The sequence below is a fragment of the Chlorocebus sabaeus genome, chromosome 2, assembly GCF_047675955.1.
Source record: "Chlorocebus sabaeus isolate Y175 chromosome 2, mChlSab1.0.hap1, whole genome shotgun sequence".
NCBI lineage: Eukaryota > Metazoa > Chordata > Mammalia > Primates > Cercopithecidae > Chlorocebus > Chlorocebus sabaeus.
In genome coordinates this window covers 54,381,971-54,408,197 of record NC_132905.1, presented here as the reverse complement: position 1 = coordinate 54,408,197, position 26,227 = coordinate 54,381,971, and the positions used below count along the sequence as shown (strand labels likewise).

General features: G+C 42.9%; 1 protein-coding gene across 2 annotated transcripts in view; it reads left to right on the top strand.

Annotated features, from left to right (window-relative positions):
• Positions 1 to 26,227, top strand: part of LOC119621460 (protein NDRG3-like) — a 118,135-nt gene that overhangs the window by 37,163 nt on the left and 54,745 nt on the right. For both annotated transcript variants that reach the window (XM_073008482.1, XM_073008475.1), the window contains exons 2-5: positions 2,387 to 2,558; positions 6,270 to 6,354; positions 17,454 to 17,533; positions 22,191 to 22,578. The gene's annotated coding sequence lies outside the window, so the exon portion shown is untranslated. The remainder of the gene's footprint in view (positions 1 to 2,386; positions 2,559 to 6,269; positions 6,355 to 17,453; positions 17,534 to 22,190; positions 22,579 to 26,227) is intronic.

Below are 26,227 nucleotides of genomic sequence, written 5' to 3'. Positions count from 1 at the left end.
AACTTTGTCAGTCTCAAATAGCTATTTGATTAATATAAGTGTTTTCAGAGAAAAACTCCATACAATATTTTTATTTATTTTTAACCCTTTATTTTTTGGAATGAGCAGTACCTTTATATAGTTGAAATAAAAAAGCATTATAAGGTATACTGCAAAAAGTCTCCCTCCTATTTTTGCCCCTCCCCGCCTCTTATCCAGATATCTCTCTTGTGTCAGGAATAAATGCTGGAAAAAGAAACCAGCCTGAGTATTTTAACCACAAAAGGATTTAACGTAGGGAATTGGGTACTACATTGCTGGAAAGGCTGGAAGGGTGGGACTCAAGGAGGCTGCCCTTAGGGTATCATCTTGAAAGGCCCACAATTGTAGCTGTGATCTGGAGGTCAGGAAATCACTACTGGCACTGCCATCTGCACCACTGCTGCCTGACATGCATGAAGCTGATGATTAGACATTAGGCTCTGACTATTGCAGAGCAGCAGCAGCAGCAGCAGCAGCAGCAACATCTGGGAGCTTGTGAGAGCTCTTAGGCCCCAGCTTGGCCTACTGAATCAGAATTTTCATTTCAACAGGATACCCTGATGATTTACATGTATGTGGAAGCTTGACAGGCCTTGTGCTGGACCTGGCCACTAACCCAAGGGTTTTTACGACCTTGGCCACCAATTGTAAGGAAGTCAGGGAAATGTAGTTGTTGATTTTCCCAACTCTCAGTCTAGAAAGAAGGTTAAATGGAGGTTGAAAGAAACTATCTACTGAACTGGCCACACTTTTCCACAAGTAACCTTTGTTGTTTCTTGGGCATCCTTCCAAATACTTTTTGCATATATAAGCATATGTGAATACATATCCTTCTTTCTCTTCTTTAAAAAAATAAGTCAGGTGTGGTGACTCATGCCTGTAATTCCAGCATTTGGGGAGGCTGAAGTGGGCAGATAGCTTGAGCCCTGGAGTTTGAGACCAGCCTGGGCAACATAACAGAACTCTGTCTCTACAATAAATACAAAAATTAGCCTTGTATGGTGGTGTGCGCCTGTAGTTTCAACTACTTGGGAGGCTAAGGCTGGAGGGACACTTGAGCTGGGGAGAGGGAGGTTGTAGTGAGCTGAGATCATGCCACTGCACTTCAGCCTGGGTGACAGAGTGAGACCCTGTCTCAATCAATCAGTCAATCAGTCAATCAATAAAACAAAGCAATAGCTTAACATATACAGTGTTCTGCATCATGTAACTGTATACCTTAGAAAAGCTTTCCATATCTTGACAGATAAAAATCATCTTGTTCTTTTTAATAACTGTGTAGTATAAGGCCAGGCGTGGTGGCTCATGCCTGTAATGCTAGCGCTTTGGGAGGCTGAGGCAGGCAGATCATGTGGTCAAGAGATCAAGACCATCCTGGCCAACATGGTGAAACCCCGTCTACTAAAAATACAAAAATTAGCCGGGCGTGGTGGCGGGTGCCTGTAATCCCAGCTACTCCGGAAGCTGAGGCAGGGGAATCTCTTGAACCAGGGAGGTGGAGGTTGCAGTGAGCAGAGATCGCGCCACTGTACTCCAGCCTAGCGACAGAGCGAGACCCTGTCTCAAACAAACAAAAAAACCCCTGCATAGTATTCCATTATGTTGCTTACAAAATGCTTAAAATTGAGACTGTCAGATACAGTCTGGGTTGCATGGTCATTCTGCTTTATTGGCACACGTAAAATCTAATCTAGTTGTTAAATGTTTTCTTCTTGCCTCTTGGTGTGCTCATGTCTTTTGTGTATGTCATCTTGTTTAATCCACACTACAACCCAGTGTGCTTCTTCCACTTTACATGAGGGAACTCAGGCTCTGAAAGTTTAATTTAATAGTTTATAAGCTGGCCGGGCATGGTGGTTCACCTTTGTAATCTCAGCATTTTGGGAGGCTGAGGCAGGCAGATCACCTAAGGCCAGGAGTTTGAGACCAGCCTGGTCAACATGGTGAAACCCCATCTCTACTAAAAATACAAAAATTAGCCGGACATGGTGGCAGGCGCCTGTGATCCCTGCTACCTGGAAGGCTGAGGCAGGGAGAGTCACTTGAACCCAGGAGGTTGCAGTGAGCCAAGAGCACACCACTGCATTCCAGCCAGGGTGACAGAGCGAGACTCTGTCTCAAAAATAAAATAAAATAAAATAGTTCATAAAATAAGGAATATGCAGGTTGGGATTTGGATCTCAGGTCTATTACCTTCCCTAATTTGTGATTTGACCCAATTACACGGAGTCTCTAAACGGTAGGCCTGGTAACCTTCTCCTTTGGGAAGAGGTTTGGAAATACACCATTATGGATATTTGGATATTTGGGGTGGGTATTAAAGGAATGCCAATTTTTTTTTTTTTTTTTTTTTTTTCTGACTCAGGTATCCAGCTCACATAGAAGACATTGACTATGAGGAGGGAAAAGTACTCATCCATTTCAAGCGCTGGAACCATCGTTATGATGAGTAGTTCTGCTGGGACAGTCCTTATTTACGCCCTTTAGAGAAAATACAGCTGAGGAAAGAGGGCTTGCATGAAGAGGATGGATCTTCTGTGAGTAAGAAATCTGGGAAGTTCTATAGTACGCAAGGTCAGCCATTGGGCTGTTTGTGTTTCAATCTTTGATGTTCAGTAGCAGCTGGGGACCAGTTCTTATTTAGGCCTATAGTTGTAACCCTGAGATCTCAATGACACCTGGGGCTCTTGAAGAATCCCAGTTTTTTTGTTTGTTTGTCTGTTTGTTTTTTGAGACAGAGTCTTGCTCTGTTGCCCAGGCTGGAGTGTAGTGGTGCAATCTCTGCTCACTGCAACCTCCACCTCTCGGTTTCAAGCGATTCTCATGCCTCAGCCTCCCTAGTAGCTGGGATTACAGGTGCCCACCATGGCTAATTTTTGTATTTTTAGTAGATATGGGGTTTTGCCACATTGGCCAGGCTGGTCTCAAACTCCTGACCAATTTTACAGCACTGTATCCCTAACTTCTAGAACACTGCCTGGCACATAGTAGATCTTCTGATCTTTTGTTAAGCTATCTGATCTTTTGTTAAGTGATCATTCCGGCCAGGCGCGGTGGCTCACACCTGTAATCCCAGCACTTTGGGAGGCGGAGGCGAAGGTGGAGGCGGGTGAATCACAAGATCAGGAGTTTGAGACCAGCCTGGGATACCCCGCCTCTACTAAAAACATGAAAAATTAGCTGGGTGTAGTGGAGGGTGCCTGTCATCCCAGCTACTCGGGAGGCTGAGGCAGGAGAATTGCTTGAACCCAGCAGGCAGAGGTTGCAGTGAGCCAAGATGATCACGCCACTGCACTCCAGCCCAGGTGACAGAGTGAGATTCCATCTCAAAAAGAAAATAAAGTGATCATTCCATGTAGAGCATTGTACTAATCTCATATGCAAGGTATTTGTTTTTCTTTTGAGACAGGGTCTCGCTCTGTTGCCCAGACTGGAATGCAGTGGTGCGATCATGGCTCACTGCAGCCTCAATCTCAGGCTGAAGCAATCTTTCCACTTCACCTTCCCGAGTAGCTGGGACCATGGGCCCACCACACCCGGCTAATTTTTAAATTTTTTTTATACAGACAGTGTCTCACATTGTTGCCCAGGCTGGTCTTGAACTCTTGGGCTCAAGCAATCCTCCCACCTTGGTCTCCCAAAGTGCTAGGATTATAGGGGTAAGCTCGTCATGCAAAATCTTTTATAAGCCCTCAAAGAACTTGGAATTGATTGGACTGTATTCCATTTTTCTCAATTTTATCTCTATGCCTGGAGCTTTTATTGACTTCAAAATGCAGTATGAAGTTTCAAGGTTTTTTTGTTTTGTTTTGTTTTGCTTTGTTTTAAGCAATGAAAGCACACATTTACTGAAATGAAAGTACACTCCATAGAGTGGGAGCGGGCTCGAGTAAGTAGCTCAAGAGCCGTGTTTTTGTTTGTTTGTTTTTGAGATGGAGTCTTGCTCTGTCACTCAGGCTGGAGTGCAGTGGCTCGATCTCAGCTCACTGCAACCTCCGTCTTCTGGGTTCAAGCGATTCCCCTGCCTCAGCCTCCCGAGTAGCTGGGACTACAGGTGCATGCCACCATACCTGGCTAATTTTTTGTATTTTTAGTAGAGAGAGGTTTCATTGTTAGCTACGATGGTCTTGATCTCCTGACCTCATGATCCGCCTGCCTCAGCCTCCCAAAGTGCTGGGATTACAGGTGTGAGGCACTGCGCCCAGCCTGTTTTTTTGTTTTTTTAAAGAGACGTTTTCTTGCTCTGTCGCCCTGTCTGTAGTGCGGTGGTACAGTCTTTGCTCAATGTAGCTTTGACCTCTTGGGCTCAAGCAATCCTCCTTCCTCAGCCTCCTGAGTACCTGGGACTATAGGCATATACCACTGTGCCTGGCTAATTAAAAATTTTTTTTTGTAGAGACAAGGTCTCATTATGTTGCCCAGGCTGGTCTTGAACTCCTGGCCTTAAGGGATCTTTCTGCCAAAGAAAGAAGATCCTTCGTACCTCCCAAAGTCCTGGGATTTTAGGCGCATGCCCTTGTGCCTGGCCAGTTTTAAGGTTTTTAAACAGGCATTGAGACATCTATAATAGTCCTGCTACTTTTAGATCTGACTCAGCCCTGCCTTCTATTTTCTTTTTCTTATCTTTTTTTTTTTTTTTTTTTTTGAGACAGTCTTACTCTATTGCCAAGGCTGGAGTGCAGTGGCATGATCTTGGCTCACTGCAACCTCTGTCTTCCAGGTTCAAGTGATTCTCGAGTCTTAGCCTTCTGAGTAGCTGGGACTACAGGTTCATCCAACCACACCTGGCTAATTTTTGTATTTTTAGTAGAGGTGGGATTTCATCATGTTGGCCAGACTCCTGACCTCAGGTGATCCACCTGCCCCAGCCTCCCAAAGTGCTGGGATTACAGGCACAAGCCAGTGTGTCTGGCTTATTTTCTATTTTAACCCTATTAGGGAACTTGAACTCTTACTGGCCTTTTTTTTTCTTTTTCCCAATTAAGGATTATTCAGTATTGTTCCATTTGACTTTTCAGTGTTCATTCTACAATTTTTTTTTTTTTTTTTTTTTGAGACAGAATCTCACTGTGTCACCCAGCCTGGAGTGCAATGGCATGATCTCAGCTCACTGCAACCTCCACCTCCTGGGTTCAAGTGATTCTCCTACCTCAGCCTTCTGAGAAGCTGGGATTACAGGCAGCTGCCACCACACTGGCTAATTTTTGTATTTTTAGTAGAGAGGGGATTTCACCATGTTGGCCAGGCTGTTCTCTACCTCCTGATCTCAGGTGATCTGCTCACCTCGACCTCCCAGAGTGCTGGGATTACAGGTGTGAGCCACTGTGCCTGGCCCGTTGTGCAAAATTTATCAGTGCAAACTGTGTGCTGGGAAAAGTGTATAAAATATTAAAGGTGAATGGTTGCTTTCCCTGGCTAAAGACCCTTTAGAAGTGTAGGTGGCATTAAATGCTGCTTCCCTGAGTATGAAGTAGCCTCATAATCTTCTAACTCCTATACTGGATGTGTATCCTAGTAGTCCTGGCCTCTTAGACTCATTTTCAGAATGTATGTTGATTAGGGTGGAATTATCATCAGTGCTGTGCCGTGCCTGCCCAGACCTCTTGGGCTTATTGAGGTCTTGTGTCCCAGCCCTTTTGTTTTGACTCTTGTCTTAGTCTTTTTTGTGTTGCTATAATAGAATATCTGAGACTAGGTAATTTATGAAGAAAAGAGGTTTGCTTAGCTCACAATTCTGCAGGCCGGGAAGTTCAAGTGCATGGTACTGTCTTCTGGCATCAGCTTTCATGCTGCATCATACATGGTGGAAGGTCAAAGAGGGAGACAAGTGTGAAGAGAGGGAGCTAACAGGAGGAGGAGCCTTGCTTTATAACAACTTGCTTTCTTGGGAATGAATCCATTCCCAGGAGAGTGAGAAGTCACTCCTGTGAGACAGCATTAATCTGTTCATGAGGGATTTGCCACCATGACCCAAACACCTCTCATAGGCCCCATCTCCAACTCTGTTGCCCTGAAAACGTTAACTTTTGGCGAGGACAAATGGCACCGAATTTATAGCAACTCCTGGTGTTGAACAACAGAAATATTTTCCTCCATCCCAATAGCTACTTTCCTTTCTCACTCTCTTATCAATCCCAGCCTCTTTTATGAGATCTGGTACAGTGCATGTCCTGTGAAATTAGGTTGGTAACAGGATCTTTTGTTTTTTTTTTTTTTGTTTTGTTTTGTTTTGTTTTTTTGTTTTTTAGGAATTTCAAATAAATGAGCAGGTCCTTGCTTGCTGGTCTGATTGTCGTTTTTACCCGGCCAGAGTCACTGCTGTTAACAAGGATGGTAAGGCATTTGAGTTGTAGTTGTTTTTACTCATGATTTAGGTGGTGGTGGTTGGCGGGGGGGATGTTTGTAATGTTAGAGCATGATAGTATATTTTCAGTATTTCTTTACTGCCTAGGTATCTGCTTTATTCAAGTTAATCACTATGTCAGGAGTTGGGAAGAAATTATAAGTGTAAAGAAAACTGGACAAAAAAGGTAGTTTGACTTTTTACCCCCTAATTTTCAGGCATTGTTTTCTAAAACAGTCACAGTTCATCTGTCACTCTTCCTGGAAGTATGCAGGTACTTGCTGTCTAGGAGTTCCTAATAAAATTGATGAGATAGCCCTGAATATTTGTGAATAGCCTAGAAATTAAATGAACACTAACAAACTTTTAAAAATGTGCTTTCTTGATGCAAGGTGATTGAGGGTGGTCTGTAACATTGGAGTTGGCTAGTGGAAACTGGGATGCTGGAAGTTAGAGCACTGAGTTGGGTTTCTTTTGCCAGAGCTGAACATGTGGAGACAGAATGGGAAACTTGACTAATAGAGGCTCATTTTGCTAGTAAAAGGGCAGGCAAAGAGTTTTGAGGATAATACGTATGGTCAGAATCCTGACACCTGGAGAACAGAGTCTAGGTCCCAGTGATACCGTTGTAAGCACGTTCCACCAGGGTATGTGTGGTCTCCATGGTCTCTGAAGTGAATGTTTAGGGAAGTCAGGCCTCTTGATGCCACTGTAGGGTTGACTCTTAGGTCAGTCTGAATTTTCATTTGATGAAGTTATTCAGGTATTTATTAATATTCTACTAACTGCTGGGCCTCAGGCTGACTAAGTTTTGTCTGAGAATGATTTTTTTTTTTCTTGTTCTTTTTTGAGACAGAGTCTTGCTCTGTTGCCCAGGCTGGAGTGCAGTGGTGCCAGCTCAGCTCACTGCAGCTTCCATCTCCTGGGTTCAAACAATTCTCCTGCCTCAGCCTCCCGAGTAGCTGGGATTACCAACGTGCACCATGGTCAGCTAAATTTTGTATCTTTAGTAGAGACGAGGTTTTGCTAGGTTGCCCAGGCTGGTCTCATGTGATCTACCCACCTCAGCCTCCCAAAGTGTTGGGATTATAGGTGTGAGCCACCATATCCAGCCGCAACTTTTTAGAGAAGTATTTTTCAGGCCAAACACCATGGTTCGTGCCTATCATCCCGGCAGTTTGGGAGGCCATGGTAGGAGGATCAGTTGAGGCCAGGAATTTGAGACCAGCCTGGGCAACACAGTGAGACCTCATCTCACTATGAAAAAATTAGATGAGGGTGGTGGCATGTTTCTGTAGTCCTAGCGACTCGCATGGCTGAGGTGGGAAGATCCTTTGAGCCCAGGAGTTTGAGGCTGCAGCAGGCTATGAGAGTGTCATTGTACTCCAGCCTGGGCAGCAGAATGAGACGGTCTCTTTAAAAAAAAAGTATTTTCAGTTGTGCTTCCTCCATAAGCTAAAATTATAGGAGGGAGAGTCTCAAGGCTATGGTAGTTCCTAAAATGGTCATTTGCAATGCTAATATATTGTTTCTGAAGCTCCATATTCTGTCCAGTGAAATTTAGTTAATTGAAGGACGTGAAAATGAGTGGAAATTTCTGCCAAAACCTGTTTTCCTGAGGTTCTCGGGTCTGAAGTCCTATATTACGCTGACACACTGACTGGTTTTTGGGACTAACTGGATGAGGGAGGAGAGAATATGGGAGAGGGGCAATCCTGAAACAGAAAGTTAGTGGGACAGGCCAGGTGGTACTATTGGCCACCCAGATTGTGAAGGAAGGCTAGCCTTTGTAGGAGCTCAGATCTATGTCTGATTTGGAGATGAAGATGATTAATGCCTCTAAGAGGGGTGGGAAGATGTGTTGGTGGAGGCAATGAAGGCTTAGTAATCTACTGTTTAGATCTACTACCTGCAGAGCCCAGAGCTTGGCATCATGGAATAAGATAAAAGAAGACCTGCGGTAGAATGAAGTAGGTGCTGAAATAGAGCTACCAGGAGGAGGCAGGGCAGGATGGTGCAGGTTAATCATGGTAGGCACCTGTCTCTATAAGGTTTTGTGTTTGTGTGTGGGATGGGTCAGAACCTCTTTGAAATAATTATTTCAAAAATGTTAGGTTTGGATTAGTGCTAATGATCAGTTTCTGCTTCATCACGATTCACTGTGGGATTACTTGTGGGATTGGGAGCGACAATGCTAGTCTCTCTTTTCTCTCTTTCCCTGGTCTTTTCTGCTGTGCCTTAGGTTCATCCGTAGCAGTGACCACCAGCTTAATGGCCCTGTGAGGAGCAGCTCTGCTGGCAAGGCAGCATGTTTATTTCCTGTAAATGTCACTTATGTCTTGTTGGTGCTGCCAGGAGGAGGCAGGGGATATAGTGAAGTCACGCCTTGTAGATTTATGTTTAGAAGGCTTGGTGTGATTTTCTTGCCACTCTTAATCTCCTTGGATGTTTTGCTAAGGCTGATTGTTGATCTGGCTGGTGGATGGGGACTCTAGCCAGAGTGGAAGTGGCAGCTGCTGGCACTGAGGAGTCTGGCATGATTGAATCAGAACTAAATAACAACTTTAGTTTCTTAAGGGAGTCTGTTAGCACTTGGAAAATAGGGCATTTAATGCCATATTATTTAGCTTTTTTCACTTGGACTGGTTCTTCAGCAGTGGAGATTAAGCATTATTTAGTGTGAAGGCAGTGGCAGTTGGTAGTCTTGTTAGACTCTCAGTCTATGTTGTTGTAAAAGACAGTAAAAGATGGGTGTCTACTTTCAGGGAATCTTTGTTTGGAAGCCATCTCTGGTGAGCTGACCTCACCTCTTTGCTGGGGCTGCCTAGCTTCCCCCTCCCTTTTTTTTTTGTTTGTGACAGAATCTTGTTCTGTTGCCCAGGCTGGAGTGCAATGGCGCAATCTCTGCTCACTGCAACCTCTGCCCCCGGGTTCAAGTGATTCTCCTGCCTCAGCCTCCTGAGCAGCTGGGACTACAGGCACACGCCACACCACACTTGGCTAATTTATGTGTATTTAAGATTTCAAATGTACTTTATTTCTTCAGTAATGCCATATCTTAATGGGTACACAGTGCTTTAACTTGGCATCAATTATGAGCTGTTTTTTAAACAATTCATTATTACACCAGCTGGTATGATTACTGTTCTCTCCATTTTGGGGGGTGACTCTGCCAACAGGGGACAGGCTCCATTCTATTCTGATTTGTGTTGTTACATATGTCCATAGAGCAATACAGAAAGTGGCTCCACTAGCTAATACAGTATTACCATATTTGTCATGAAAATCAGGTGTACGTTTCTGGTGGCTCTGCCATCATTGTTTGCTGAATGCTTCGACCTTGGAGACGACTTAGTTTGTTTTTGACCAAGGGAAACGTCCTGAAGGTGAAGATAGAACTGCAGCAATGAAGCTGCTGCTTTAATTTTTGCATTTTTAGTAGAGACGAAGTTTCACCATATTGGCCAGGCTGGTCTGGAACTCCTGACCTCAAATCATCCACCTGCCTCAGCCTCCTGAAGCTCCTCTTTTTTTCACATGGGGAGTAGCAGAGTCAATTGTCTGTCAGGGCTTTCTGCCCCCAGTAGTGTACAACTCTGCTCTGTGATTTTCTTTAAGGAAACTACTTTGTAGGTTAGCATTTATGACAAAATGGGGAATTGTTCCTTTCTGTTGATCTGTGGTTCTTTAATTTGAATAAGCAGGTAAATCAGCTCCTTCTTCCTAAAAACTATGCATATTTTTGGGTCATGTCCCCTACCTACCCCGCCAGTTTCTCTGGGGCAGCGACTGAAGTCTGCATTTATAACAGGAGATGCTATGGAAGTGATCTTGTTTCTAGAGTCTCTGGCTGAAGCTGCTCTTATTTTTTGTTTTCTTCATGCTGTAACTGATTCTACATTTGAAATGTGGGGAGGTTGATACTATGTGAACAGCTTTGTAGAAAGAGAAAAGGAAGATTTAGGCCCACACATGCAGGTGCTAACTTGGCTGCTGTTTTCTTCTGGGGGAAGAGGGATTGTGCTTCCCGCCACCCCCCACTTTTTTTTTTTTTTTTTGCCTAGATAGCCTTTAAAGATGTCAATGGCTGGCCAGGCGCAGTGGCTCATGCCTGTAATCCCAGCACTTTGTGGGGCCAGGGCAGTGAATCACCTGAGGTCAGGAGTTGGAGACCAGCCTGGCCAACATGGTGAAACCTAATCTCTACTAAAAATACAAAAATTAGCCAGGCATGGTGACACACACCTGTAGTCCTAGCTACTCAGGAGGCTGAAACAGGAGAATCACTTGAACTCAGGAGGCGGAAGTTGCAGTGAGCCAAGATAGTGCTATACTGCACTCTAGCCTGGGCAACAGAGCAAGACTCGTCTCCAAACAAAAAAAGAAAAAAAAGGTTGTCAGTGTGCTGTGCTTCCCTTTTAGGGTGACTTGGTGGTATTGATCCCTTGGTCTGTGACAGACCCTGTGCTAGGTTATTTCCATATCTTATCATATTTAGTCTTTACACAAACATGGAAAGGTTATTGCCATTAACCCCATTCTTATTTTGCAGATGAGGAACTAAGCTCACAGGGGGAAACTGCTTTAGGTTATAAAGCGCTTGGATGGTAGAGCTGAGATCTGCATAGAGGTCTGTGGTTCTCCAGAGTCCCTAAACTGTCGTTCCCATAGTACCAGGCTGCCTCTTTGGAGCAGGGTTGTTCTAAGAGGGCAGGTGTTGTCAATTAGGTCCAGGTGTTCACTGATGGAATGCGAGAGTGGATGTAGTGGTCTGCACTTTCTGGAGCCTGGTGTTGTCTTGAGAACCATGGTTGGGAGACAGGGTCTGGTCCCAGTTCCTGCTCAGTGATTATGGGTGTTCACTGCCTTTGCTCTGGACTCTTTTGAGCAGTTAGAAGTCAAAGAGGGAATGGAAATAGATGAGTGTTGTATTGGCCACAGAACCTAAACCCAATATGTAAAATTGCTGAGAAGAAAATACTTAGAGGGAGGGGAAGGCGTGCCCGCAGACATACGCACATCCTCACTCCTCAACAATCTGTGGAAGCCTAAGGACTTCAAGAAAACTTTTTTTGTTGTTGTTGTTGTTTGAGATGGAGTCTTGCTCTGTTGCCCAGGCTGGAGTACAGTGGCTTGATCTCAGCTCACTGCAACCTCTGCCTCCTGGGTTCAAGTGATTCTCCTGCCTCAGCCTCCCGAGTAGCTGGGATTACAGGTGCGTGCCATCACGCCTGGCTAATTTTTACATTTTTACTAGAGAGGGGGTTTCATCATGTTGGTCAGGCTGGTCTTGAACTCCTGACCTCATGATCTGCCCACCTCGGCCTCCCAAAATGTTGGGATTACAGGCATGAGCCACCGTACCCGACCTGACTAGTCTTTTTTTTTTTTTAAAGGGCCGATCTGGGTATGGTGGCTGACGCCTGTAATCCTAGCACTTTGGGAGGTCAAGGCGGGTGGATCACCTGAGGTCAGGAGTTCAAGACCAGTCTGACCAACATGGTGAAACCCGTCTTTACTAAAAATACAAAAATTAGCCGGGCGTGGTGGTGTGCACCTGTAATCCCAGCTACTCAGGAGGCTGAGGCAGGAGACTCACTTGAACCCAGGAGGTGGAGATTGCAGTGAGTGGAGATCACGCCACTGCCACTGGACTTCAGCCTGGGAGACAGAGTGAGACTCATCTCCAAAAAAAAAAAAAAAAAAAAGACTAGTCGAAAGCAGTCGTGAGAAGGAGGGAAAGAGTAGAATAAGAAGTTGGATCTGTAACTGACTGTGAACAATCAATTGAGATAACTCACTACTTTCAGACCAGCCTGAGAAAACATGTTTGAAAACCCTCTGTTTTTCATCTGTGGCTTTCTGGAATAATCTGACTTCCGAAGAGTGAATGAGATAGAAAAGAAGCCCTGGACGCTGGGCATGATGGCTCACATCTGTAATTCCAGTGCTTTTGGAAGTCGAGGTGGCAGGATTGTTTGAGGCCAAGAGTGTGAGACCAGCCTGGGTAACATAGACCCCCATGCCCTGCTATCTCTACTAAAAATTAAAAAATAAAAAATTGGCTGGACATATTGGTGCTTGCCTATAGTCCCAGCCACTTGTGAGGCAGAGACAGTAGGATTGCTTGAGCCCAGGAGTTTGAGGCTGCAGTGAGCTAGGATCATACCACTACACTTCAGGATGGGTGACGAAGACCCTTTTTTTTTTTTTTTTTTTTTTTTTTTTTTTTTTTTTTTTTTTTTTTTTTGAGACAGTCTTGCTCTGTCGCCCAGGCTGGAGTGCAGTGGCACAATCTTGGCTCGCTACAACCTTTGCCTCCCAGGTTCAAGTGATTCTCCTGCCTCAGCCTCTCGAGTAGCTGGGATTACAGGCACCCACCATCATGCCCGGCTAATTTTTGTATTTTTGTAGAGACGGGGTTTCACCACGTTGGCCAGGCTGGTCTTGAACTCCTGACCTCAGGTGATCCACCGGCCTCGGCCTCCCAAAGTGCTGGGATTACAGGCGTGAGCCACCATGCCCGGCTGATGAAGACCCTGTTTCTAAGAAAAAAAGAGGCCCTGGAATATTAGTTGTGGTAGATTTCATGAGCAACAGAAATCTGTCCAATCCAAAATCACCCTTGTGGTATCCCTATGTCTTTGGTCCTAGAGAACATGAGCTTGTTATGCATCTCTAGTTTTGTTCTTAGAACCTTCTACTATTACTGACTGCTATAGGATTGTCTGCAATGCTCAGTCCTTAAACCTCAGAGGGGCAAGGCCAGGAAGCTTTGTTTCATATTAAAGTCTAAGGACAAAAGCTTCTCAAGGGAGTCTGAGGCAGGTAGCCCTTCTGTCAAGTTAGAGCAGATAGAACAGGATACACTTACTTTGAGTTCCTTCATTTACATGTTTGTTAGATAGTGTTTGTGGCCACAGAAGAACTACTAGTCACCTAGTAGGATTCCATGGGAAGATAATCTTTTAGTAATATACATGAAACCATTAAAGCAAAATTTTGGCCTCTCTGTTGTCCATTATTGTCTCTGAATTATTGAAGCCCAAGTTGGGCTGTGTTTAGCATGGTTAAAGGAGAAAGTTTCAAGATGATCCTTGGTAATCCTTTGGAAGTTAAAAGGATCAAAGACCTAGATATATCTAAGGATAGTCGTCCCTAGCACCTTTGGCCGTAGTTTGGGTCATTTCAGAGTGGCTGGTGCTACTCTGGGTCTGTGGTTTGGAATTAGGTTGAGGAGCCTGAGCAACAGGCAGTGTGGGGTGCTGGGAAAAAATTGGTCAGAGGTCAGTAGACAGGTTTGGATTCCAATGATAGCAGTCTCAGACTTAATCATGGAACTCAGGTTCCTTTTATGTAAGTCCTCCTTCTGGAATCTGCCATCAGGAGTAAGCTTCAAAATTAACTCCAAATAGCTGAAATTGTTGGAACGTTACTTAATATTGACTTTTGGATGTTGGAAATGCCTGTAAAAACGACAGTTTTCATTTTTATGTAACTAATGCTGAACTAACTTTGTTAATAAAATAGTTGAAAATATAGTCTTGGGTGACTTGTCAGCACACATAATATTTAAGATTTCAAGATAACTGGAGTCTTAAAACTCCCATCCCCCCATCTCTGTTCCCAGACTTGCCAGAGTTGCACCATGGTTGCTTGAGAATGGTCTGTTTGGAATTCCATAGCATTGTTTATCATAACTCCTTTGCTTGCCAACACCCTCACAATATAGTCAGGGAAAAACAGGAACCCAGACTTTTGTTGTAAGTACTTGTAAGTCATTGCTGAGCTGCCTGTGTAGATAATTGTTTATGCTCTTATCCTTTTATGCTCTAATCCTTTTATCATAGCCTGTTCATCTAATTGGTGGTGTCATCTAATTGCTGATGTTTTAACCCAACCAGGCATAACTATATATCCTTATATCTTGTTTGCTAGCCAGTTTCTTTTTTTATATTTTAAATTTTTTTTTAATTTTTAATTTTTGTGGGTACATAAGTAGGTGTATGTATTTATGAGTTACATGAGAGATCTTGATACAGGTATGCAATGTGTAATAATCACATCAGGGTTAGTGGGAGTATATATCACTCCAAGCATTTATCCTTTGTTACGAACAATCCAATTATGTAGTTATTTTATTTTTATTATTTATTTTTTTTAGACAGAGTTTCACTCTGTCACCCAGGCTGGAGTGCAGTGGTATGATCTTGGCTCACTGCAACCTCCACTTCCTGGGTTCAGGCGATTCTCTTGCCTCAGCCTCCTGAGTAACTGGGATAACAGGTGCCCACTACCACACCTGGCTAATGTTTTTTGCATTTTTTCAGTAGAGACAGGGTTTCACCATGTTGGCCAGAGTGGTCTTGAACTCCTGACCTCAAGTGATCCACCCGCCTCGGCTTCCCAAAATGCTGGGATTACAGGTGTGAGCCACCACGCCTGGCCAAGTTATTTTAGAATGTACAATTATTTTTTACTATAGTCACCTTGTTGGGCTAGCAACCTAGGTCTTATTCATTCCTTCTAACATTTTTGTACCCCTTAACCATCGACATTCCCCCCCCCCCCCACCTACTACCCTTCCTAGCCTCTGGTAACCATCCTTCTACTCTCTATCTCCATAAGTTCAATTGGTTTAATTTTTAGCTCCTACAAATAAGTGAGAACATCGAATTTTGTCTATGTCTTGCTAGCTAGTTTCGTTCTGTATTGGTGACACCTGTGACAAATAATCACCTTTATTTTGTAAATACCAGGAATAAAGGTCAGTAGGTAATTACTAATTGTCTATGGCAGTGGTTCTCAGATTTTGGTGTACATCAGAATCACCTGGAGGACTTGTTAAAAACGCATATTCCTGTTCCCTGTTCCCAGTTGCTGATTCAGTGTATCTGAGATGGGACTGGTAACTTGCATTTCTAATGAGTTCCCAGGAGTTGCTCATGCTGCTTCTGCTATGGGACCACACTTTGAGAAGCACTGGTCTACTCTGAGGCAGGTACTGTGTGTGGAAGAAAGTGGTCTAAGATGTGGTGTCTGGCCTTGAAGAGCCTGCTTTTGAGTTGCGATCTGTACTTATATGAAGGTAGACCTAAGTTTGAAGCTCTGTAGGCTGGTGCCAAATGAGCCTAAGAAGTTCAGATCAGGAGGTAATCTTTAGTAGCTGAAAAGCCAGGAAGCTATTACAGAACTGTTGTGGGTATTTGAGCCGGGCACTTAAAGATCACGGAATGGCACATTCTCAGAAGGAAAACAGTTTAATACAGATATGGAGATAGAAGTGTCACTGGCAGTTTCAGTGGGTAGCTTGTCACTTTGAGTTGGTGGGTATTGGATGGTGGTAATGAGAAATAAGGTTTGGAAAATTGTTGGACTCAGATTGTGTTGGACGTTGAATACTTTTGGACTTCATTTGGTAGCCGTGATTAGCCATTGACTAGGCCCTGTTGAGGACTGGCGGTGGAGGGGTGTGGGAAGAGAATGTACCAGAAGGAGAAAACCAGTTCTTAACTTTGTTGTTGCAATCTTCGGCTCCCAGACCTCAGGGTTTTTTGCAGGGGTTGGGGGAATTGGTTCTAAACAGAGAAAAACCTGTTAACTAGTGGAAACCATTATGTGATTACCAATGGTTTACTGAATCTTGACAAGATTAACTGTGATTATTATTTTAAATCCCTGGGGCAAAAATGGGTGGGGCATGAATTGGTTCTAAGATGCAAAATTTGAAAGTGTTGTTTGGGTGCGACTAATGAGAACTTCTGTAGTTGGACACCTTATTTGGGAAGATAAGATTATTTGGGTTTCGGCCGGGCGCGGTGGCTCAAGCCTGAAATCCCAGCACTTTGGGAGGCCGAGACGGGCGGATCACGAGGTCAGGAGTTCGAGACCATCCTGGCTAACACGGTGAAACCCCGTCTCTACTAAAAAATACAAAAAGCTAGCCGGGCGAGGTGGCTGGTGCCTGTAGTCCCAGCTACTCGGGAGGCTGAGGCAGGAGAGTGGCGTAAACCCGGGAGGCGGAGCTTGCAGTGAGCTGAGATCCGGCCACTGCACTCCAGCTTGGGCAACAGAGCAAAACTCCGTCTCAAAAAAAAAAAAAAAAGAAAAGAAAAGAAAAAAATAAAAGATTATTTGGGTTTCCAGCTTAAGGTTTTTAGCAGGGAGGGATCTTTTTTGAACAATTTTTTTTCTATTGGGAAAAAACTAACAGTGTAACAAAATAAAACTAACAATGTAGCAGCAAGCATTTTGTGTTTTGGCCAAGTCTCTATTTTAAAACATTGTATCATGAAGATAATTCAAATGGATTTTGAGATGTGGAAATAGAACACATCTCTAGAAACACAATACCTTTAGCAGAATATGATGTTGCTTTTTTTGTTCTTATTGTTGGAGACCGAGTCTTGCTCTGTTGCCCAGGCTGGAGTACAATGGCAGGATCTGGGCTCATCGCAACCTTTGCCTCACAGGTTCAAATGAATCTCCTGCCTTAGCCTCCCAAGTAGCTGGGATTACAGGCACCTGCCACTAAGTGCGGCTAATTTTTTGTATTTTTAGTACAGACAGGTTTCACTATGTTGGCCAGGCTGGTCTTGAACTCCTGACCTCGTGATCCGCCTGCCTCAGCCTCCCAAAGTGCTGGGATTACAGGTGTGAGCCGTGATTTCCTTTTGAAACTTAAGAGCTATTACTGCTCCCGATCCCAGAACATAAAGATTAAATTATAAAAGTGAAAAATTCACCAAGGAGTAAGTCTGCATTTTCCTCACATTCTTAATTGTTTTACTGCTCTTTGTTCTTCACTTAAATTTAGTGCAATTTTTTTTATTTTAATGAAGCATCTAAAAGTGAGTTTATTTTTTTGATGGATTTTAATTTAGGTAGGTAGAAAACTGTGTAATCTTAATTAAGAAATGAAGACAAGCATACTGTTATCTTGGACATAAGTAAGACTGAATATGATACTTAAACAGTTTTAAATGCCTATGAGATTAATGTAGTTGGAGATCCCTTATGTTTATACTTTGAAAAGTTACCACTTTCATGAAATTGTGAGTTAAAATCATGATATCTTCTTGAATTTTAGGTACTTACACTGTGAAATTTTATGATGGAGTAGTTCAGACTGTCAAACATATTCATGTCAAAGCTTTTTCCAAAGATCAGGTGAGAAATGTGGTTTTGTGCTTTGTGTTATGAATAATGATAACATTGTAGTTTTGTTTCCTCAAATAAAGACATTACATTTGTTTATGATGGCAAGTGTTTCTTTCCTCCATCTGACACAATTTCACCAGAAAATAATACACAAGTTTTCAGAAGTTGTAAATATTTGTCTCTTTGCTGTTTCCTATTTATTTATTTAGAGACAGAGTCCCGTTCTGTCACCCAGGCTGGAGTACAATGGTGCAATCTTGGTTCACTGCAACCTCCACCTCCTCGGTTCAAGCAAATCTCCTGTCTCAACCTCCTGAGTTGCTGGAATGATAGGCGCATGCCACCATGCCACCATGCCTGGCTAATTTTTTTTGTATTTTTAGTAGAGACGGGGTTTCACCATATTGGTCAGGCTGGTCTCGAACTCTTGACCTCAGGTGATCCACCCACCTCAGCCTCCCAAAGTGCTGGGATTACACATGTGAGCCACTGTATCCGGCCACTGTTTCCTTTTAACAGAGATTTTTTTTTCAAAAGTGCCAAATACTTGGATACCATTGCCTATATTCTGTTTTCGTCATCTTTTTTCAACAATGTCTAGTCATTCTTGTCTTCTTTCTGTGCCCTGCCCCGCACAAGAGCTGTTAGCCATCACAGGGAACTTATTGAATTGCTTGAGACCTCCAGTATGTTTTCTCTCCATCTAGCTCTGTCTTTTAGCTTAGGACCATTACTTGGTTGTTTACAGAGCTATCATTTGGCACAGATTGGACAGCCACTTGTTCTAGATGTGCCTGGTTTGTGAATTTGGTATCCTGTCGTTCCAGTCACCATGCATGTATTTGCCTGAGCATGGGGCCTCAGTTTTGATACTGGAAATACGGTTTGCATAAATATGGGCCATCTAGAAGTGTTGCCTACTTTCTTCATGATTTTTCCCCTTTTGTCTTTTTTGTGTTTATGTATTAATAGTTGAGGGGAAAATAGAGATCAAAATTTGGATACTGGTATTTTTTAAAATCCTGATTATTACTAATTTCAGCTGTTGAGACAGCTAATTTAGCAATTTTGTAAAGGTTTTACCACTGAGGCATGGTAACTGGTTACTCATCTACTTGGATGACAGTTGATGTGACAATATTTGGTGATGCTATAACCTGTTGTGTTTTTGGTTTTTTTTTGAGACAGAGTCTTGTTCTGTCGCCCAGGCTGGAGTGCAGTGGTGCAATCTTGGCCTAGTGCAACTTCCCTGCCTCCCCAGTTCAAGTGATTCTGCTGCCTCAGCCTCCCAAATAACAGAGACTAGGTGCGTGCTACCATGCCCAGCTCATTTTTTGTATTTTAGTAGAGACAGGATTTCACCATGTTGTCCAGGCTGGTCTCCAACTCCTGAACTCAGGCAATCTGCCCCCCTCGGCCTCCCAAAAGGCTAGGATTACAGGCATGAGCCACTGTGCCTGGCCCTCTGTTGTGTCTTTGTGATGATGAAATGATTCTACTTATCACAGATTCTTAATGAATTCTTCTGTATGTATATTTGTAGGTTTTTTTTTTTTTTTGAGACTGAGTCTCTCTCTGTCACCCAGGCTGGAGTGCAGTGACCTGATCTCCGCTCAGTGCAAACTCCGCCTCCCAAGTTAAAGTGATTCTCCAGTCTAAGCCTCCCAATTTGCTGGGATTACAGGCGTGTGCCCCCACACTTGGCTAATTTTTGTATTTTTAGTAGATGGGGTTTCACTGTGTTGGCCAGGCTGGTCCTGAACTCCTGACCTCAAGTGAGCTGCCCACCTTGGATTCCCAAAGTGCTGGGATTACAGACATGAGCCACCGTGCCCGGCCTAATCGTAAGTTTCTAAAGATTTTTTTTTTTGAGATGCAGTCTTGCTCTGTCACCCAGGCTGGAGTACAGTGGTGCAATCTAGGCTCACTGTAACCTCCATCTCCCGGGTTCAAGCGATTCCCCTTCCTCAGCCTCCCGAGTAGCTGGGACTACAGGCATGTGCCACCATGTCCAGCTAATTTTTGTATTTTTAATAGAGACAGGGGTTTCACCATGTTGGCCAGGCTGGTCTTGAACTCCTCACCTCAGGCGATCTGCCTACCTTGGCCTCCCAAAGTGCTGAGATTACAGGGCATGAGCCACCATGCCTAGCTGCTTCAAAGGATTTTGATACATGATACCTTTGAGGTAACCTCAAAGGTTACCTTTTGCTGATTGGCCTTTTGCTGATTTTCTTCTTCAGAAAATTAACAACATTATTACATAAAGCTTTGGCCCTGATGATGCTTTTTCTTTGATCACTTGCCTCTCGTAAGGAGCCATATAGTAGTCTAAAACATTATTTTGGCCTTAAATTTGGCAATATTTGTGTTAGGTTTGTGGAACGAGTTAATACAGAGGATATAATTATAAACTTGTCCAGAATTGGCAGATTATATCCAGAACCTTCCCAAGTGGAAGTCCAGGGCTCCAGATAACAATTGTTCATCTCTTTACTCTGTGTTTCTCAATAAATTGATGGATAGCATTCACAGTGCTTTGGCTTGGAGGTGGTGCCTTACCCAGTGAGGATTTTTGGGTGCCATGCTTCATTTCTCATTTCCCAGTGGCCTCTGAGTGTCTGACCTTAGCCCAGTAGGCCCTTAAGCACAGGCCCGTGGCTCCTGGACTTGGCTTCTTTTCCAAGAGGGTACAGTGGTTTGGCTACAGTTATCTGTCATGGGCGATTTCAAAGGTTTTTTCATATACTATTAGAATACATGGAGATATTTTTTTTTTTCTGTAGGACTGCACTGTCTTATAAATGTTTTGATAGTCTCTATATTAGCAACACTTATGTTTTTAGCTTACTGTAGAAAATTAGAAAAGTACAAAGCACAAAGAAAATAAAAACTCTATTATTCCATCAAACAGATATAATTGTTCTTAACGCTTTGATGTATAACTTGGCTTAACAATTTGGTGTATATATCTTTCTGTGTTTTTTATTAAACATATATATGTGTGTGTATTTCTTTTCAAAATTGAAGTTGTGGTACATTAATATAGTACTGTTCTTTTCTTTTAACTAACATTTCCTCAAGTTCCTTAATATCCTAAGAATATGATTTTTCACAGCTATGTAGTGTTCTCTAATATGTATGGAACTGTACTTTGTGTAACCAAATCCCAAATGGTCATTAAGGATATTTGTCAGTCCGGGTACACAAGTCTGATTATTCTTTTAGCTAACTTTATTTCTAGGGGTTTATTCTAGTTCAAAGGTATAACGTTTTTAGTTTTGACTCAAATTGCCAACTCCTCCCCGAGCCCCCAACAAGAAGGGCAATTTCAATTTATATTTCTGCTGGCCATTACCGGAATGCCTGTTCTCAAACCTGGCTACTTTCAGAATAATTTGGGGGACTTGAAAAAGTATTTCCTTGTTTATTATTTTTCCCTGTAGAACAAATTAAACTTTTATTTGTTGAGTATTTAGGTACTGCTTCCTGCTTCCAGTGAAAACCTATGTGCCTAGTGTGTGCTAGGTGCTGGGGATCCCATATGAACATAGTATGGTGGTCTCTGGTCTTTTGAGGTCCTAGAAGAGAGATATGCACACAAATAAACTTAATTATAATTTTGGAATCTCCAGAGCTTTCAGACCTGGCATTATTATGAAACAGTCACAGTAGAGGACCTTCGATTTTTAGTGTGAATTTTAAAGAATGTAATGTAGGGAGAACGTAACTAAGAAGCAGTATTTCCTACCAATAGGCAAAAACTCCAAGTAGCTCAGGAACCTGGTAGGTGGTTTGTTAAACTGAGCACAGCCTTTACCTGGTAGAGGAAGCAGAGACCCTGGTTCTGGGTTGGATAATCTTTATAGTTTTCCTATTCAGCTTCCAGTTATCAGTTTTGTGTTTTCTCTAAACAAGACATCAGCACATGCTGGCAAACTGATCAGTTTTGTTATTTCTCTACACAAGACATCAGCACATGCTGGCAAACTGAACCAGGCCTCTGAAAAGCTCTGGGTTAGTATAGTCATGCTGGGGATAAGGACAGAGCATGAAGGCGTTTTCTTCGAACACCTTTGTCAGAAAGATTGCTTTCCAGAATTTTAAGGCCAGGCATGGTGGCTCTTGCCTACAATCCCAATACTTCAGGAGGCTGAGGCAGGAGGATTGCTTGTGCCCCGGAGTTTGAGACCAACCTGGGCAACATAGGGAGATCCTATTGCTACAAAAAATAACAATAAAAAACTTAGCTGGGCATGGTGAAACATGCCTGTGGTTCCAGCTACTCAGAAGGCTGAGATGGGAGGATCGCTTGGGCCTGGGAGGTCGAGGCTGCATGAGCCATGATTGTGCCACTGCACTCCAGCGTGGGCAACAGAGAGAGACTCTGTCTCAGAAACAAAAACAAACAAAAGCCCAGAATTTTATTTTCTAGTGACTTATTCGTCATAATAAGGGAGACTGCACTGTCTCCAGAATAATTGAATTGTTTTAAGGATTGGTTCTCAACTCTTTGTACAGGTGAATATTGTCAGTGGTGCTTTGTGTATGTGACCTGGCATATGTCCTGTTTTAATTTCTTTGTCTTCATACGTTTGTAAGAAATTCCTAATTTTGTATTTACAAGTAATCACGAAGTGTTTCATCGCTATTTTGCTCATTTTAGAATATTGTGGGTAATGCTAGGCCTAAAGAAACAGATCACAAAAGTCTTTCATCATCTCCTGATAAACGAGAGAAGTTTAAAGAACAGAGAAAAGCCACAGTGAATGTGAAGAAAGACAAAGAAGATAAACCCTTAAAGACAGAAAAGCGACCCAAGCAGCTTGATAAAGAAGGAAAGTTAATCTGTTCTGAAAAGGGGAAAGTGTCAGAGAAAAGACTTCCCAAGAATGAGAAGGAAGACAAGGAAAACATTTCAGAAAACGACAGAGAGTATTCTGGAGATGCCCAAGTGGATAAGAAACCTGAAAATGACATTGTGAAGAGTCCACAAGAAAACTTGAAGGAACCCAAAAGAAAACGAGGCAGACCCCCTTCCATAGCTCCTACTGGTGAGTTTTTCAAGTGGGCTCTGCAATGGGCAATGCCAGAGTATTCTTCTGTGGCCCTTTGTGGTTCTTTGTAACTTGTATACTTCAATCCTTTGTTTTTGTGACTGATTTTGAGTTTTCTTATGATCTGGAAACAATTTGTGTTCATGAAGCTGAATTTAAGTGAGGCCTATATCCAAGTTGGGAATCTAAGTTGGGAAGTGTGTTCGTAACTGAGCTTCCTAAAGTAGTGGTTAACTGTTGACTGGATACTTCAGCTTATATGATAAACCAAGGCCTTTTGCTTGTGCTTTTTCAAATGATCTCAGTTTGAGTCAGCTTAATAGAACCTGGAATCAGGAAATAGTGTTCTAATGAGACAGATGTGAAAGAAAAGTAGTAAAAAGGTATGGGCTTCTGAAGGAGACGAGGACAAAGGAACATTGGAGCTAGAAAAGCATGGGTGCATTTTGAAACTGAGCGCTTTGGAGAGTGATTATTGATTAGAAATTTTCACAGTCTAAATAAAAAGCCGAGATAGCTAATTTGTAAGACTCAAGGTTACAGGGTATAGATTTAGGGAAGAATGCAGTTATTAAAAAACTTAAAATTTGGACTTCTTCTAGAATAACCAAGAATGAAACAAGCCCTGATTCCTTCCTAAGTCAAACGCTCGTTCTCCAAATCAATTCAGTGGCATGAAGAGTCCCCTGGGTCTCTAGACTGAGTGTGCCATTGATTAAATATGTGCAGTTATCTTCAGACATTCTTGATTGTGTATTCTTTGTGTGTTCAGTTGAAACTGTGAATCCCCTAGCACGTTTTAAAGCAGTATTTATCTTTTTCTCACAAGTTTAAATAGCTGCAGTGGATATATTTAAAATACAAAACATGAAGGCTGAGTGCGTTGGTGCATGTTTGTTGTCCCAGCTACTCAGGAGGCTGAAGTGGGAGGATTGCTTGAGCCCGAGATTTTCAAACCAGCCTGGGCAATGTAGTGACACCCCATTTCAAAACACACACACACACACATACACACACACGTATTTTCATCAAAACTGTGGAATTACAGAGCAAGCCTTTTCATTATTCCCCAATGATGTAGAGAATGCAAAGCCACTCTTCTCTATAAATCAGACTATCAGACTTAATTTCTGTGGAAAAAATTTTAACTTACGTCACATAAGTATATTAGTACTCATTGTAAGCTGGGAAATTATATAATAGGTTGCTTTGTCTCCATAGGAAATAAGGGATCTTCCTCTCTAGTGCTTGTAACTGGGTTTTGCCCTCAAGAGCTGAGGGTGCTACAACTGTCCCTAGGCCTAACTAGGGCCTATACCTCTGCTGTCTAGTATGGTAGCCACTAGCCGCATCGGGCTATTGACTACTTGAAGTGTAACTAGTCTGAATTGAGATGTGCTGTAAGTATAAGTAAATGCTAGATTTCAAATAGTACAAAAAAGAATGTAACACACCTCAATTTTAAAATATTGATTACAGCCGGGCCTGTAATCCCAGCAATTTGGGAGGTCGAGGTGGCTGGATTACTTGAGGTCAGGAGTTTGAGACCAGCCTAGCCAACATGGTGGAACCCCATCTCTACTGAAAAAATATAAGGAAATATTAGCCAGGCTTGGTGGTGGGTGTCTATAATCCCAGCTACTCAGGACGCTGAGGCAAGAGAATTGCTTGAAACTCAGGAAGTGGAGGTTGCAGTGACTGAGATTGGGCCACTGCACTCCAGCTTGGGCGACAAAACAAACAAAAAAAATTGATTCCATGTTGAAATGTTTTTAGAAGCTGAAGCTGAGTGCAGTGCCTCATCCCTGTAATCATGCCAGCACTTTGAGAGGCTGATGAGAGAGGATCACTTGAGCCCAGGAGTTCGAGACAAGCCTTGGCAACATAGTGAGACCTCATCTCTACAAAAAACGAAAAAATTGTTTGAGACTGGTGGCACGTGCTTGTAGTCCCAGCTATTCCAGAGGCTGAGGCAGGAAGATTGCTGAGCCCAGTTTAAAAAAAAAAAGAAAGAAAAAGCAAATTTAGGAAAGGTATTGGATTAAATAAAATAGTATTTAAATTAACTTTTTAAGTTTTTTTTGACAGGGTCTCACTCTGTTACGTAGACTGGAGTGCAGTGGCGTGATTGTGGCTAACTCCATTCTCCACCTTCTGGGCTCAAGTGATGCTCCTGTCTCAGCCTCCCGAGTAGCTGGGACTACAGGCACATGCCACAATGCCTGGCTAATTTATTTTTTGTAGAGTCAGGGTTTCACTATGTTGCTCAGGTTTGTCTAAATCTCCGGGCCTCAAGCAATCGTCCTGCCTTGGCCTCTGAAAGTGCTGAGATTACAGGCATGAGCCACCATGCCTGGCACTTAAAAACCAAACCCTCTTATGTGATGAGCAAAAAATTTAAAATTTGCTAGGTATGGTGGCTCAGGAATTTGAGACCAGGCTGGCCAACATGGTGAAACCCTGTCTCTACTAAAAATACAAAAATTGGCTGGGCATGGTGGTTCACGCCTATAATCCCAGCATTCTGGGAGACGAAGGTGGGCGGATCACCTGAGGTCAGGAGTTCAAGACCAGCCTGGCCAACATGGTAAAACCCCATCTCTACTAAAAACACAAAAATTAGATGAGCCTGTAATCCCACCTACTTGGGAGGCTGAGGCAGGAGAATCTCTTGAACCCAGGAGGCAGAGGTTGCAGTGAGCCAAGATCACACCACTGCACTCCAGCCTGGGTGACGAAGTGAGACTCCGTCTCAAAAAAAAAAAGAAAATTGCATGTGGCTTGCACTCTTAGCATATTTCTGTTGTACAGCACTGGCTTTATGTTCACTGGCTTTCTCAACTGAGTTCTAGGAGAGAAGCCACAATACCTAAGCCATCCTTGATCTGTGATGGATTGACCTTAGTGCATTGAGAATGGTAATAGCTGTATACCACCCTTACGAAAACAGAGAAAATGTATCTCTGTTCAGATGAGGAAACCCAGTTGAGAAAATCTGGAAATTTTAAACCTCCAGGCAGAGCACCATGTTAAGATGTGGGATGAGTGAGAGGCAGGCCCTTTTATGTAAAGTGGGAGAAGGGCAGTTAAAAGCAGTTATTATACAAGGAGGGGTGGAAAATGTAAACTGGCAGAAATCTGACATGTCCTTAGCTTAGTTTAGGAAAGAGTATGTGTGAGAACTGAGTGTTTTGAAACTGATTCTCCTTTAGCTATTCATGCCCTGGCTTATACCCTCCAGAAAGTACGTACAGGAGTAGTTGTACCCCAATAAGCAGACTGCTCCTTTGAAGCCACATGACTCCATTGAGATAAGAAAAAGGACATTTGGTTTTTATATTTTTATAAGTGTAGGATTTCATAACGAGTAGGATAAATGTAATATAGAAAGGATGTTTTCCAGGTTTACAGTTAATCCTTGCCCAAGGCATTTGTATAAACAGATTCCAGCGATGTCTCAGTTCTTTCCCAGTCAGACTGTCTGGATGGGAACCTGGGAATATGAGTTGTTAACAAGCTTCCCAGATGACTTATACTGTAAGAAGAGTTTGGGAAACACTCAAGTTCTGTATAGTCAGCCCCTGTTTATATACAGTATCAAAGGGAAGAAGACTTGCCAAATATCCTATATATTGTTCAAATCCCC